The following is a 12,014-nucleotide window of genomic DNA, read 5'->3' on the forward strand; positions in this document are numbered from 1 at the left end:
TCTATAATTATAGTAAGTTATTTTAGACTGGAAAAACTTGTGTGATGCAAAGAAAGAAAGACAACTGAGAAGACTACACTTTAACTCCACTCTCCCCTACGTTTTGATTTTTCAGTGTCACAATTTATACTTCTTATATTGCTTATCTCCAACAAATTATAGTAATTGTATTTAATAGTTTTGTTTTCCATTCTTCATACCAGAGAGAACCATTTACCTGGAGTGCAAAGCTCCCAGAAAGGCACTTTTGTCTTTGGATAGTTACCAAATCATTGATTCTGTAGGGGGATGAGGGTTAGAGACCTCCTATCTAATAGCTTGCTGACATTACAACCAGCATTGGTATTTTTTTAAAAGCTCCCTAATTGTCATAATGTGTAGCCACGGCTGACCTAGAGATTCATTTTTGTGAGTGACAGAATACATATCATCAGTAGAGTTTCTCCAAGATTATATTAGTTAAGTCATTTATAGAAAGACATAAACATGGGGTGTAGGAGTAGAAGAGCAAGGTCTAGTTTCCTGAAAGATTGAAATTCGTAGATGAAAAATGTGGTTAGGGGACCAGTCAAACCAGTCAGTGCTCAGAACTTCCTAGGTCCTAAAAGAGAATGAAACATATATACACATATAAAAAATAATGCATATTGTTTTGCAGGGTATTCTTTTCAATCAACAATATAACATGGGACCCTTCTCATTTTGGTAAAAAAAGTCTACCTCATTCTATTTAGAATGTAGAAAATATTACGTGGCATAGGTAACAAAAATATAATTATTAGCTGTGTTGTTTCTGGATGTTTATAATACCTTTATATTTATAATAATAATATATTACTATGTGTATGTTGGTATTTGTATTTGTGTGAAACAAATTTAAGTGGCTTATGCAAGTTCCAGTGCCCACCAGAGGTCTCTTTTATTATAAATTGACAATTTATAATTGCATAAATTTATGAGGTACAAAGTCATGTTATGCTTCATGAAAACAACATGGAATAATTAAATCAAGCTGGTTAACATAGTAATCGTGTCGAATACCTAAAATTTTTTGTGGTAATGAAAACATCTGGGCCAGACGCGGTGGTCATGTCTGTAATCCCAGCACTTTGGGAGGCTGAGGCGGGCAGATCATGAGGTCAGGAGATCAAGACCATCCTGGCTAACACAGTGAAACCCTGTCTCTACTAAAAATACAAAAAATTAGCCAGGCATGGTGGTGGGCGCCTGTAGTCCCAGCTACTCAGGAGGCTGAGGCAGGAGAATGGCATGAACCCGGGAGGCACAGCTTGCAGTGAGCTGAGATCACACCACTGCACTCCAGCCTGGGCAACAGAGCGAGACTCCGTCTAAAAAAAACGAAAAATTGAAATTTACCCTCTTAGCAATTTTGCAATGTACAATATACTATTAACTATATTTTTACCATGTTGTATAATAGAACTAAAAACAGTTTTTCTTCTGTCTGATTGAAATTTTGTACTTTTTGACCATCATCTCCTCATTCCCTCATCCTATAACCACAATTCCACTCCCTGATTCTATGAGTTTGATTGTTTTAGATTCCACCTATACGTGAAAACACGAGTATTTGTCTTTCTGCACCTGGCTTATTTCATTTAGCATATTTTCTAATTGTAGCTATGTTGCCACAAGTTGTGGAATTTTCTTCTTTTTAAGGCTGCATAGTATTCCATTGTGTATATATATATATATATATACTTTTTCTTTATACATTCACCTGTTGATGAACACTTAGGTTGATTCCTTGGCTATTGGTTGGTTCACTTGGCTATTGTAAATAATGTTATGATGAACATGTGAGTGCAGACATTTCTTTGACAATCTGATTTCAAATGTATTGTGTTAAAAACCAGAAGTGGGATTGCTAAATAATACAATCATTCTATTTTTAGTTTTTTTTTTTTTTTTTGGAAACTTCATACAGTTTTCCATAAAGGCTGTACTAATTTACATTCCCATGAACAGTATACAAGGGACTCCTTTCCTGCACATTCTCACCAACACTTGTTATCTTTTGTCTTTTTGATAATACTTATTCTTAAAGGTGTCAGGTGATATGTCATTGTGGTTTTAACTTGCATTCCCGTCATGACTGGTGATGCTGAACATTTTTTCATCTATCTGCTGGCCATTTGTGTGTCTTCTTTTGAGAAATGTCTACTCAGGTCTCTTGCCCATTTTTTATTTGGATTTTTTGTTTTCTTGCTATTGAGTTGTTTGAGCTCTGACATATTTTGCATACTATCTTTTCATCAGATATATGGCTTGCAAAATATTTTCTCCCACAGTGCATATATTTTCTCTTCACACTGTTAATTATTTTCCTGAGCAGAAGCTTTAGATTAATTGTTTCATATGAATAGGCCTCTCTAAGCGTTCAGGCTTATAAGATTACTATGGGGCATACTTAGTGTTTTAGTCCATTTTCACACTGATATAAATAACTGCCACAGACTGGGTAATTTATAACCAAAAGAGGGTTAATTGACTCACAGTTCAGCATGGCTGGGGAGGCCTCAGAAAACTTACAATCATGGCAGAAGGTAAAAAAGAAACAAGGCACTTTCTTCACAAAGCGGCACAAAGAAGAGAATGCAGGAGGAACTAGCACACACTTATAAAACCATGAGATCTCGACCAGGCGCAGTGGCTCACGCCTGTAATCCCAGCACTTTGCAAGGCCGAGGCGGGTGGATCACTAGGTCAGGAGTTCAAGACCAGCCTGGCCAACATGGTGAAACCCCATCTCTACTAAAAGTACAAAAATTAGCCGGGCATGGTGACGTGGGCCTGTAGTCCCAGCTACTCAGGAGGCTGAGGCAGGAGAATTACTTGAACCCAGGAGGCAGATGTTGCAGTGAGCTGAGATGGGCGCCACTGCACTCCAGCCTGGGCAACAGAGTGAGACTTCATCTCAAAAAAAGAAAACAAACAAACAAACAAAAAAATCGAGCTTGTGAGAACTCACCGTCATGAGAACAACATGATTGAATTACCTCCACCTGGTCTTTCCTTGACATGTGGGGATTATGGGGATTACAGTTCAAGATGAGATTTTGGGTGGGGACACAGCCTAAACATATCACTTAGTATCATATTCCTTACAAGGATCTAAGCTAGGAAACCCAGTTTGTCAGGATCAGAGTCAGATGTTTTCCTTCAACGAGAGTTACAACATGCAGATGGCTTCTCACTATCATTCTATCAATCTAGAGGCATTTCATCAATGAGAGCTATTTTTACAATGAGCAGATTGGCTTGAAAACACTGCTGATGTTTTACATTTATCGTGTTTCCAATAAAAGAGGCTATAGATTTAACTGAACGCAAGGTGCACTCCTCCTGCACAAGTGAATGGGTTTTGTTAAACTTTTACTCACAATGCTAAATTTTGGTAAATCCTGTCAAATTGTTCTCCAAAAAGTTTAAATCAGTTTATACTCAAGAGTAAATGAGAGTGTTACTTTCCTCGCAACTTTTCTGACACTGTATATTTTAAATATTTTTTTAAGTTTGACAAGACAATGCTTTGATATTTTTACTTGCATTACCTTTATCATGGGTAATTTTGAAAATACCTATGTTAATTTAATATTTGTCAGTAAGTTAACTTGCTCATATGACATTTTTCTATTGGATTGTCTTTTTGTCACTGATTTAGAGCAGTTTTTATATATTAGGAAGATCATATTTTTGTCTGTTACATGTAATATATATACTTCCTCATGCTTTCACGTGTGTTGCCTTTTTTTATAATACATGTGTTCAAGATGAAGGTAAAGATAGTTGTATTAGTCCCTTTTCATGCTGCTGATAAAGACATTCCCAAGACTGGGTAAAATGTAAAGAAAAAGAGGTTTAATAGACTCACAGTTCCATGTGGCTGGGGAGGCCTCACAATCATGGCAGAAGGCAGAAGCCATGACTTACATGACAGCAGGCAAGAGAGAGAATGAGAACCAAGCTAAAGGGGTTTCTCCTTATAAAACCATCAGACCTTGTGAGGCTTACTACTACAAGAACAGTATGATAGAAGCCGCCCCCATAGTTCATTGATCTCCCACTAGGTCCCTCCCACAACACGTGGGAATTATGGGAGCTACAATTCAAGATGAGATTTGGGTGGGGACACAGCCAAACCATATCAATAATTATTTGGTCAAATATGCCACTTTTTCCTCATGACTTCTGGAATTTGTATTAAGATTGTAATGTGTTTTCTCATCCAAGTTTCTAAATATATTTACCACATTTTCTATCAGAATGTTTATGTTTTATGTAGAGACTGTTGATTCTGTCTCAGTGATCCCTTTGAGGGGTCTCAATGTATACTTTGTCATTGAAAGTTGACGAGGGCACTGCCCTACTTCTCTTCCTGCCACCAAGCTCACCTTGGGAGTCCCCTAAGGCATGTTCTCCACTTAATTTAGAGCTTGCTAGCTTGTGCCTGAGAGCAGTATCCCATCACAGAAGTTCCACAGCACTTTAATTAATTACTTTGTCAATTGCCCCAGGGACTGCTCTGCCTCCCAAGCCAGATTTTTTCTGATCCTGGGGAGTTTTCTGGTGTTCTATTTGGAAAACTCTTTTTTCAGAAGTCCCTATTGAGTTGTCAGTTGCTTACCTCTGTGGGGTTTCTTTTCTAATTAAATCCCATCTGCTTAATATCTTTAAAAAATTCTTTAATAATCCTTGCCCTCTGAAGGCATCTTTCCTGTCTTTCTATGATTGCTTCTCTGTCATTTCAATGGGCATTAGGGAGAAAGTAAATGAAAGCTTAGGTAGTCAGTCAACAAACCTAAAAATGCACGATAGACTTTTTTAAGTCATATTACATGTGTTATAAAGCCTAAAATGAGGGAATAATTCCTAATTAGATGGCATTAAAAAAGGAATTTAATACAGAAGATTTTGATTAGATTAACAAAAATCTTTTGTCACACATTCAAAATGTAGTTTTACATTTTAAAATAAACAATTGGCTGGGCATGGTGGCTCACACATGTAATCCTTGAAATTTGGGGGCCAAAACAGGTGGATGCCTTGAGCTTCTGGGCATGGTGGCACATGCCTGTAGTCCCAGCTACTGGGAAGGCAGAGATGGAAGAATCTCTTGAGCCTGGGAGGTCCAGGCTGCAGTGAGCGCAGATCATGTCACTGCACTGCAGCCTGGGTGACAGAGTGAGACCCTCTCTCTCAAAAAAAAAAAAATGCTATTAATTGGATCAAATATATAATTCAATTAATATTAGTTTTGAGGGAAAAGGTTCAAACCTTAACATAATTATCTAATCTAGGTAAAAAGAAGCTTACATTATTTATGATAATCTTTAAAAAAATGCTAGAATGTGATATTATTAAATAAAATTATTAAAATAATATGCAGACTGTGAATGAAAGCATAATTTTTTTATTTTTTATTTTTTTGAGACGGAGTCTCGCTCTGTCACTCAGGCTGGAGTGCAGTGGCACGATCTTGGCTCACTGCAAGCTCTGCCTCCGAGGTTCACGCCATTCTCTTGCCTCAGCCTCCCAAGTAGCTGGAACTACAGGCAGCTACCACCACGCCTGGCTAGGCTAATTTTTTGTATTTTTTAGTAGAGACAGGGTTTCACCGTGTTAGTCAGGATGATCTCGATCTCCTGACCTCGTGATCCGCCCGCCTCAGCCTCCCAAAGTGCTGGGATTACAGGCATGAGCCACCATGCCCGGCCTGAAAGCAAAATTTAATAGGGTTTGAAATAATAATTTGAAACCCACCTTGAGATAAAATTCAGTTCTGAACTATAAACATAGGACTTATGACTGCAGTGATGCTAGCTGACATCATGGTGGCACAGGTAACTGGCAGGAAGCAAAAGAAGCACATTTTATAGAAGGTACAGTAGGGTCACAGTGCCCTGGATAACTTTATTGGGTGCCAATAACATAGCAGCTATGAGATGCTCATGAGTCGTTTGGGGAGAAGTGGAAGATATTACACTTCTTCACAACATTAGTAGGTGCATCAACAGTGGCAGTAGTAAAAGGGTCAGAACAAGTGACAGAAAATATCAAAAGCCTCTATTCAGACAATTTTATCATGACTACATGAGCCATCTTCTGACCCTGATAAAAGAGTTGGTAAGATCTGAATTTAAGATCTGAATTTTTGGGCAACAGTTTAAATGCTCATTTGACTTCCTTGAGGCTATGTCACTTAGTGTATATCTTAGTGTGGAATTCTAGCCCTATCAAAACTAGAAATATTCATTGACAGATGATATTTAAGTCATAGGATAGAATGTGCTCACCCAAAGTGAGCGTGAAGTTGGACAAAAAATACCTAGAAATACCATATTTAAAGTAATGCTTGTTAAATATGAAATTAAAACTGCAGATCACAAGTCATATTAATAAGTTATCTATAAAAATTTACAGAAATTATACCATAAAGTTATAATTTATTAAAACAATATGGTTTGGACTTTGAGTACGTAATTTTAAAAAATATTTTGCAGCACAGCCTAAATTGTATGAAATCAGATATTCCCACATCAATTCTTGAGCTCTTCTGTTCCTGGGGGAAGGTTGTTTACAGAGACTTGCAGCAATATTGAATGGAATTAATTTAATAAATATCACATTCTCAGGAGGAATAAGATGTGCTTGTTTTTTTTTTTTTTTGGAAGAATATGACATTAGAAACACCCTACATTGAAAGATTTATAGCCTAAATGGAGATAATAATACATACAGGACTAACCATAAAAACAAAAGAGATGTAGCAAGTGCAAGTAAAAAGTACAAAAAAGAAAAATTGAACCTTACTCTCAGAACTTTTAAAAGCTTTACCACTGAGCTGGCATTTTAGTTACTTCCTTAAAGAGGAATAAGCATTCAGCAAATGGATGGAGATAATAGATAAGGGAAAATGAATGAAGACCTAGGGTCTAAGAGACATCCTCATGAGAGGGCATGCCTGGAAGTATTGGAGAATGGGTGTTAGTTAAGTGTATTTGGGAGTCAGTTGTGGCTGAGAGGCTGGTTATAAGTGACGTTAGAGAGTGGGTGTGTTTTAGCCTCACCTTGATTGCACTTTAAGGAATTAAAACGATTTCAGGCAGAGGAAATGCTTGACAAATTATTTGTTATATAGATCAGTGGTCCCCAATCCCCAAGCCACGTTCCAGCACTGGTTTGTTGCCCGTAAGGAACAGGGCCACATAGCAAGAGGTGAGCAGCAGGCAAGCAAGCAAAGTTTCAACTGTACTGACAGCCACTTTTACTGCCTGAGCTCCACCTCCTGTCAGATCACTGGAGGCATTAGTTTCTTTTAGGAGCATGAATCCTATTGGGAACTGTGCATGCAGGGGATCTAGTTTGCATGCTCCCTATGAGAATCTAATGCCTGATGATCTGACACTGTCTTCCATCACCACCGGAAGGGACTATCTAGTTGCAGGAAAACAAGCTCAGGGCTCCCACTGATTCTGTGTTGAGTTGTATAATTATTTCATTATATATTACAATGTAGTAATAATAGAAATGAAGTGTACAATAAATGTAATGTGCTTGAATCATCCCCAAACCATCCCCCAACCCATCCCTGGTCCGTGGAAAAATTGTCTTCCACAAAACCAGTCCCTGTTGCCAAAAAGGTTGGGGACCACTGATATAGATAGCAAGCCTCTTATTGCAAGTGGAGGTAAAATGGATTATTTAAATATCCAAATTATAAACAATGTTGTACTCTGTAATGTTGCTGCATTTAACTTGAATTAATATTTTAAAAGTGGACTCAGGGAGGTATTACTAGTGATAACATTGTTTCCCTCTTTCTTCTTTTAAGTGTTTTTCAAAGGTTCTTTAAGTATATAGATACATTGCTTTTTTTTTTTTTTTTTTGTGGGGGATAGAGTCTCACTCTGTCATGCAGGCTGGAGTGCAGTGGTGCAATCTTGGCTCACTGCAAGCTCCGCCTCCTGGGTTCACGTCATTCTCCTGCCTCAGCCTCCTGACTAGCTGGGACTACAGGTGCCCGCCACCACGCCTGGCTAATTTTTTGTATTTTTAGTAGAGATGTGGTTTCACCATGTTAGCCAGGATGGTCTTGATCTCCTGACCTTGTGATCTGCCCGCCTCAGCCTCCCAAAGTGCTGGGATTACAGGCGTGAGCCACCGCGCCCAGCCTACAAGCTGCTTTTTATAAAAAAGTATTTTCTCATTATGAAACACAAAAAGTATCTTAACACATTCAGTGTTTCTTCATTTAAATCATTGTTCATGGCATCTCTTTGCAGTTAGATAAATGAATCACAAATTACACATATGTTTATGACTCTCCAAATATATTATTAGATTTTTTCTAAGGACAGTACCAAGTTTCATTTCCCTAGCAATTTTTCACTGTTTTTCTGCCAACATTTTCAACACTGGTTATTTTAAGTGTATACATGCTTTGTTTGCATGTGTGTAAAATATTTGCTAATATGGCAGGGATACAATAGTATCTGACCATTTAAAACTTTTAAATGATAAATTCAAGGATCCACTTTATTGGGTATACTGAGGAATCTCTACACAAGTGCTTAGTTGCTCTGTGTAGAGTTGCTCTATACTGTAGCTGCTCAGTAATGTCAAATGAGTGAATGAATACAGTAATGATTCCTGTTTATTGTAAAACATTGAGAATATACAAATTATTTCTTAAAACTAAAATCGCTCATAATTTTGTTACCTGTAGTGCCCTTCCAGTTATAGTCCTTACATACTTATAAAATGATTGTTTGTCATTTGTTTTTAAGCCTAGAAATCTGATGTGTATATTTTACGAGGTCATTAAATGCTATTCCACAACATGACTTTTTATGGCTTAATAAATATTCCAATATAAAAATAATTTAAGAGTATTGATTTTATGATGGTAAATGTTATTTACTGATATATTTTTTAGACATGGATTCTCACTATGACACCCAGGCTGGAGTGCAGTGGCACGATCATAGCTGACTACAGCCTCGAATTTCTGGGCTCAAGCAAGGCTTTCATCTCAACCTCCCCAAGAGCTGGGATTACAGGTATGAGCCACTGTGTCTGGCTTGATTTTTTATTTAAAAAATTATTTTTTAATAGAGATATGTCCTAAGAAGGGTAGATCGTGGCTGTTTATTTTCCAGTGAAGAGCTTCAGTTAAGAACATGCAAATATGTGAATGTTCATTAATGCTTTTATTCATTCATACATCTATTTATAAATATTATCTGAATCTGCTATGTGCCAGGCATTATGCTACCTGCCAAGGATTCCACAAGGAATGCTTCAACTGGAAGGCAGGAGTCAGAGATGACATTGATGTGTTTGGAATGAAGGCTTTTCCTTTTGTTTTGCTCTTTTTTTCCCCAATAGGCACAAATCAGGGCCAAGGCATGAGGGGCAAATAAAGTTCAAATATTTTCTTTGGAATTTATTATTTGCAAAGGAAACCATTTGTACTCACCGAGGGACTTGATGTGGAATACTTTATTTTTCACATCCTAGTGTGACAGCAAAACTAATAACAGACCCATAAAATACTTCCAAAAGAGAAGTATTTTTGTTCTGGCTTTATGATGGTCTTATTGCCTCCGCAGTATAAAAAGAAAAGTGGGAAACTTTTATAAGATACTCATTAAATTACCTTAGTAACAAAACAGAGTTCTCAAAGTGGATCATCCATAAAATGTTTATTTAAAAAAAAAAACCAGGGTTGCTTCAGTTAGGATAGAAAAAATATAATTAATCTAGAACACATTGTGTTCTCAATGATTTGGGTAGTTTAAAACTATAATTTGAAAGGCTGTAAAGGGTAGCTGTACCATTTAGAAGTTAAGAAACAAAATAGAATCAAAACAGAATCAAATTTAACCATTGGACTCTATTTAGAGTCCAAGATTTCTAATAAACAGTGATTTAATCTGAAAACATATTTTTTTACTCCTTCAGTTAAAACAGAAACTAAAAGTACCACTTTTGCATCTGAAGCCAGCCTTCATGTATTAGCTTTGTTCTGCTGCATTTCATAGGAGGCCTTGTGAGTTAATAACTATAAAGTTCTTAGAACTTTGTCTTCAGAAATTGCTCTTTGTCCTATGAAAAGGTAGATGAGTCTGTAATGCAATGGTAAGTCAGTCACATGCATTACCTAACTTATTCCTCACACATTTCATATGAAGTATGTGCAGGAGAAACAGTGGAAACAGAGAGGTGACTTACTCAAAGTTACAAGGCTGGTAAGTAGCAGGAGCTGGGATGAGATCCCAGGCTTGTCTGATTTTAAAGCCTGGAATTATTCCTCCATCCACAGCAGTTGTCTCTCAGTAAACCATGATTGTCATCCTAAGTAGTAACATTGAAGCTAGACTTTGACTGCTAGGTAATTTTAGCTGTGAAGAGGGGTCGGCCTTATAGACAGAAATAACACAGTAAAGAGTCACAGAGGTGTGGTGTCCATGATGGCTTGGGAGGTAATTTGAACCTTTTAACAAAGCAGCTGTCTCAGATTACCAGTAGCCTGAAAATTTCCAAATTCCTCCCAGTTTTACATGGCTAGTGCCTTCTAGTTCTCTCAACTTTTTGACATTTTTGTCTTTTCCTGATAGAAACTGTAGAGTTATCCTTGATTTGTTCCCCTTACTACCTCTTATCTAGTCAGTTATAAAGCCTTATTTAATAGTATTTCAAAAAATCTTTCCATTCTCTACACTCTTCATCATTACTGTTGTCACTTAGAGCCTGAACCATCATCAAGTCTCATACTGACTCTATTAAGTCTCCAAACTTCTCTGAACTTACCTTGCTGTCTGTTATCTTTCTAAATCACAGCTCTGGTTACACCAGTCACTTTAAAAGCCACTATCTGAAAATAAAGACCAAGTGTAAAGTGGCAGATGACACCCTTCAGGTATAGACAATGCATAATTCTTGCTTCTTATGTAGTGACTCATGATATTCTCACAGCTATTTAATTCATGTTTTTGTTATTCTTTAATTTTTCTGGACTCTTTTTTTCTTTGAGTTGATTGAACTTGACTGTTGTGTAAATGTTTTCCAGAGGCACAAAACTGGGAGGAGGCAAAGTTGGGGAGAGCAATGTTTATACATTGCTCAAGTTCAAGCACAAATACCTGTGTATCTTAACCTGGCCCTGTCAGCTGCCAATAGCCAATTAAGATAATAGCTTTCAAATTTGTTTTTAAATTATTCATTTATTTTTAAAACTGACATATACAATTGTATGTATTTATCATATGCACCATATATAGCAAGAGGTTTTGAACTACATAGACTTTGTGGAATGATTACATCTATATAATTTGCGCTAACATATCATTGAATGGCCACCACTCTTATAGCATCTTCCACAGGTCACATCATTTTGTTCTTACTTGACTAAGACTTTCTTATAAGCAGTGACTAAATCTAAATAATTTTATTAGCTTATCATTTCAGTTCATAATATAATGCCTTACACATCATAGACAATAAATAGTTATTCTTCAAATGAACAACAAGAGGTGAATTATTTTTATTTTCTTTAAGGCAAAACATAAACTTATCCCAGGAAAATTAGCAGTAATTATTCCAATGCTTGGCCTTTACTGTTATAAAATAAATCAAGCTAGACTTATTTTGTATTACTCTCAGTGTGCTGTATTTTGCTTTTCAAAAATAACTTCCTTTAAAGAAATCTGAATGAAAGGTTCTAAGTTGGCTGGGTGCAGTGGCTCACGCCTGTAATCCCAGCACTTTGGGAGGCCGAGGTGGGCGGATCACGAGATCAGGAGATTGAGACCATCCTGGCTAACACGATGAAACCTCGTCTCTACTAAAAATACAAAAAATTAGCCGGGCGTGGTGGCGGGCGCCTGTAGTCCCAGCTACTCGGGAGGCTGAATTGGGAGAATGGCGTGAACTGAGGAGGTGGAGGTTGCAGTGAGCCAAGATTGTGCCACTGCACTTCAGCCTGGAAG

The 12,014-nt window shown here is 37.2% G+C and overlaps 1 long non-coding RNA gene across 4 annotated transcripts in view; it reads left to right on the forward strand.

The window, feature by feature from the left end:
* Nucleotides 1-12,014, forward strand: part of LOC134810521 (uncharacterized) — a 384,534-nt gene that overhangs the window by 279,424 nt on the left and 93,096 nt on the right. For all 4 annotated transcript variants that reach the window (XR_010158799.1, XR_010158802.1, XR_010158801.1 and 1 more), the window contains one exon: nucleotides 8,960-9,083. This is a non-coding gene — a long non-coding RNA (uncharacterized LOC134810521). The remainder of the gene's footprint in view (nucleotides 1-8,959; nucleotides 9,084-12,014) is intronic.

Source organism: Pan troglodytes, chromosome 6 (genome assembly GCF_028858775.2).
Source record: "Pan troglodytes isolate AG18354 chromosome 6, NHGRI_mPanTro3-v2.0_pri, whole genome shotgun sequence".
Lineage (NCBI taxonomy): Eukaryota > Metazoa > Chordata > Mammalia > Primates > Hominidae > Pan > Pan troglodytes.